The sequence below is a fragment of the Palaemon carinicauda genome, chromosome 9 (assembly GCF_036898095.1).
Source record: "Palaemon carinicauda isolate YSFRI2023 chromosome 9, ASM3689809v2, whole genome shotgun sequence".
NCBI classification, from domain to species: domain Eukaryota; kingdom Metazoa; phylum Arthropoda; class Malacostraca; order Decapoda; family Palaemonidae; genus Palaemon; species Palaemon carinicauda.
Window position 1 is genome coordinate 19,260,026 of NC_090733.1, and position 5,000 is coordinate 19,265,025.

Genomic DNA, 5,000 nt, shown 5'->3' on the forward strand with positions numbered 1-5,000 from the left:
GACAGAATGACCCTCAGCCCAGAGCCTAGTGAGGTGCTAAGAATCTCCTGGTTTATAGATACTAAAGAAAAGTTGAAAATTGTCAATTGGAACATTAGAACCATGAATCAGATTAGGAAGTTACAGCAAGGTGAGAATAAATTTATTAAATAATGTTTTTATATCTTGGCCCTAACTGAGACATGCTACAAGAGCGAGGCAATAAATATATCTACTAAGGAAGAGCAGATGTAGTTGGATGAGAAGGGGTAGTAATGATGATACCACCAAGAGTAGAAAAGGAATTAATGGATTGAAGAGCTGTTAATAGTAGAGTGTTACTTGTTAATTTTAAATCAAGGTAGTGCACTATGAGTATTATAGTTAGGTATGCACTGACAAACGATTCCCTTGAAGAAAGGAATGAGGAATACTATGAAGAACTGCACAGTGTAATAGATGAGATCCCAGAGAGGATATGAAAATTGTGATTGATGACTTCAATGCTAGACTTAGAAGGAATAATCAAGGTATGGATAATATGATGGGTGTTGGGGTTCTTGGGGAAGTTGTAAATGAATAGGGGCACATTTTAAACGTTTTTGTTCAACAAACAATGTTGTTATTGGAGGTACTCTTTTCGAGCACAAGGACATTCACAAATATACATGGATTTCACCATGTAGCTATTACGAAAATCAAATAGATCACAAAGCCATTAATAAAGACCGAAGGAGGACTATGAGAAATGTTAGAAGCCATATATAGGTGCTGATATTGGTAGTGATCAACAGCTCACAATTGCAACATTAGAATTAAAACTGAAAGCACCCAACGAAAATGTAAATAAAATACCTAGGTTTGATACAACTGACAAAACCTATACGAGTGAATGTAGGAATCGATTTGCAGGAAATGAGGAGCAGACAATTAACGAAGAGTGGTGTGATATTAAGAACATATATCCGTTTGTTGGCAGTTAAGTTTTGGGACATGCAGTTACAAGGAGGAAGCCATGAATATCAAATAATACTTTGGATACTATAAAAAGGAGACAAATACAGAAATTGATAGTTGAGAGTTTTCGAGGAAGTAATGAAAATTACAATATAGAGCATGCTAAGTAACCCAGTATTGATAGTGAAGTTAAAAGAAAAGCCAGGAATAAGTGGAGAGATTATTCAGACAAGAAAGCGGATGAGGCTGATAAAGCTATGAATTCAGGCGGTGGTTATGGTGTAAGAATTGCTCATAAGATTATTAATGAAATCTCTACTGAGGTAAAGAAGAAGAAGCATATACTCATAAAAAAGAGAGATGGATCTCTTTTAACAACAGAAGATAAAAGAGGCAACGTTAGATGAAACACTTTAGTAAGGTCATGAATAAGAGATATGAAGGAAATAATTTGATTGATAAACCTGGAGCTGTGGAAGACGTTGTGCCTATGAATGAATTCAGTATGTCTCAGGTCGAGTCCATCATTAAAAGACTCAGCATATAAAAAGCCACTTTATACAATGGAATTACTGCTGATATGATATTGGCCGAAAACGAAGTGAATCCTGGAATACTTACGAGATTATTTTGTAGAATATGGCAAAAACTGTAAAATGGGAACTAGGAGTGTTAGTGAAGATGGCAAAAAAGGAAACCTGATAGATTGGCATAATTACAGACATATCAGACTTACGACAGTTCTCATGAAAATATATAATATGCTCATTCTAAAGAAACTAGAGAAAGATTGATGAAAAACTGTAAGAAAAAAAGCTCGATTTTTGAAAAGGTAGAAGTTGTACTGACCAAATTTTCATTTTAAGACATGTTGTAAAGTATTGTGTAGAATAAAGGAATCCATTTTTGATGGCATTTGTGGACTATGAAAAAGTTTTTGATAGTTTGGACCGGCAAATTTTCTTGGGAGTACTACATTATGTAAATTTTATTAAGTCTGTTCATGAACATAGCAAATACAAAGTTAATGTTATTAGAGTCCTATCAAATGAATTTCAAGTAAATGGTGGAGCAGTCCAAGGAGATGTGTTGTCACCTATGTTGTTTATCCTGCTCTTGGATTTTGTAATGCACAGAACACTTAGGGATGAGGAAGGAGGATTGGACTGGATTGGTAACAGAAAATTAGCTGATCTAGAGTATGCTGATGATGCTGTCCCTATTAAAAGAACACCACTGTACTTGCAAAGCTTGTTCATCACAATGCATGAAATATCCCATGAGGTTAGGCTCAATATAAATAGAAGAAAGACAGATGATGAAAACTGAATATGCAATGGAAGATGAAATATCATTGAAAGGAGAAAGGATTAATGAGTTGGAATCATTTAAATATTTGGGAACTATGATCTGTAATACAGGATCTTCAGAAATAGAGCTTAATGAAAGATTAAAAAAAAGCAAACCAGAAATTGGCTAGGTTACATAGAATTTGGAAATTAAGTCTCCTGATAATACATATAAAAATCAGGCTATATATCAGTTTAGTGAGATCTGTGTTACTGTATAAAAATAAGACATGGTACAATAATGAAACAAAATCCAGCAGATTTCGTAGATTTCAGAACAAAGCCCTCAAAACAACATTAGGAGCTGGTTGCAGTACAGGTTTAGAAACGAAACAGAGAGATTACTTAAATTTCATATGTGGATGTGATCATGTTGAGCGGTAGGTGGAGATAGTTTGGTCATACTTTTCCGATTCCCCAAGAGATATTAGTTCACCAAACTTTCAACTGGGATCCACAAAGTACTAGAAGAGTTGGAAGACCCAACCCTACATGGCTGGGTATTAGGAAGCGTAAAGTACGAGATGATGAGTGCAGAAGTATTGATTTAAAAGCTCAAGATAGACACAACTGGAAAAATCTAACCGAAGCCTTTGCGTCAATAGGCGTAGATGATGATGATGATTGTATTAATATATTTCTTTTTAAATTGTATAAATACATCGATAAGCATTCACTTCAGATTTCATATTTGATTCTATAAATATTTTCTTATTACTATATTCTAAATCACTTCAGTTTTCTACACAAAAATATCAACCGACAAGTGCATTTTTGATGTTGGTCGTAAATGTACCGAACTTTCTCCTCATAATATTTTTTTCAGGGTAAGATTTTCATGAAGGTGATATAGAAAAAAGACTTTTCTAAGTAAACTTTCTTCTCCCCAGATTTTATTACTACATTTCTATGATATTTGGTCAATAAATCAACAATAACATAATTGTTATATACCCTATATATATATATATATATATATATATATATATATATATATATATATATATATATATATATATATACACACACACACACACACATATATATATATATATATATATATATATATATACAGTATATATATATATATATATATATATATATATATATATATATATATATATATATATACATATATATATACATATATATATATATATATATATATATATATATATATATATATATATATATATATATATATGGTATTGTGCAAGTTACTCTACGTTTATTATGAATAGACAAAGTCTCAGCGGCGTCCAAAAATCGATGACAGCTTCTCCTCGAACAGATCGTCATGCAGATAGTCTTTAGCACATCAACAGAAAACTAAATGTATTCCTGTTGTTATCCTGAAAACTATGTGCAGGATGATCTGTCTGAGGAGAAGCTGTCTTTGATTTTTGGACCCCGCTGAGACGTTGTGTATTCCTCACATATACAGTATATATATATATATATATATATATATATATATATATATATATATATATATATATATATATATATACATAGATATATATATATATATATATATATATGTGTGTGTGTGTGTGTGTGTGTATTTTATATATATATATATATATATATATATATATATATATATATGTAAATATATAGTATATATATATATATATATATATATATATATATATATATATACATAATACATACATATGTATGTATATATATATGTATATATATAATTTATATGTATATATATGTGTGTGCATAAAGACCGATAGAGAGACTGATATCATATATATGTATATATATATATATATATATATATATATATATATATATATATATATATTTATATATATATATATATATATATATATATATACATATATATATGTATATATATATATATATATATATATATATATATACACACACACACATATATATATATATATATATATGTATGTATATATATATATGTGTGTGTATATATATGTATATATGCATATATATATATATATATATATATATATATATATATATATAATAATAATAATAATAATAATAATGATAATCATAATGATCTCCCATTAGTACTCCACAGCAGATCAAAGGCCTAAGACACGTCCTTCCACTTGCGTCTGTTTATGGCATTTCAATGCCGTAAACTATCTTACTTCCTCAATACATTTAATTCTCTCCCTTTTCTTTTTTGTTTTGCAATCTCTAGGAACTCATTTAGTTATTCTTAATGCACAACCATTATCTGCCATCCTCTTGTTCTTACTTCTTTTTAGAATATCCTCCACTTTAGTTTGTCTTAGTATCCATTTTGCTCTTTTTCTGTCTCGTTGTGTAATTCCGTTCATCATTCTTTTCATAGCTCCTCGAGCTCTAACTAGTTTATCTAATTTATACTCTAGGGCTTCTGAACGGCTCCAAATATCAATACAAGAAGAATCATATGATTATATACTGGTCTTTTTACGGAAAGGGACATTTTATTTTCATAACTTCATATTTTTTTATCATCATTACTTTAATTTCGATATCGTTTCCTATGGAAACCCCAACGTTAGTCTAAAGTACTATATTTATTAACAATCTCTAGAAGTTCGTCCATATAAATTATTCGTTAACTCAGTATTTTCATTGAACATTATCAAATTCTTATTCTTTGTCATTTTCAGAATTCAAATCTTCTAACATCTTTAGCAATTCCTATCATGAATCACTCTGTCATCTGCA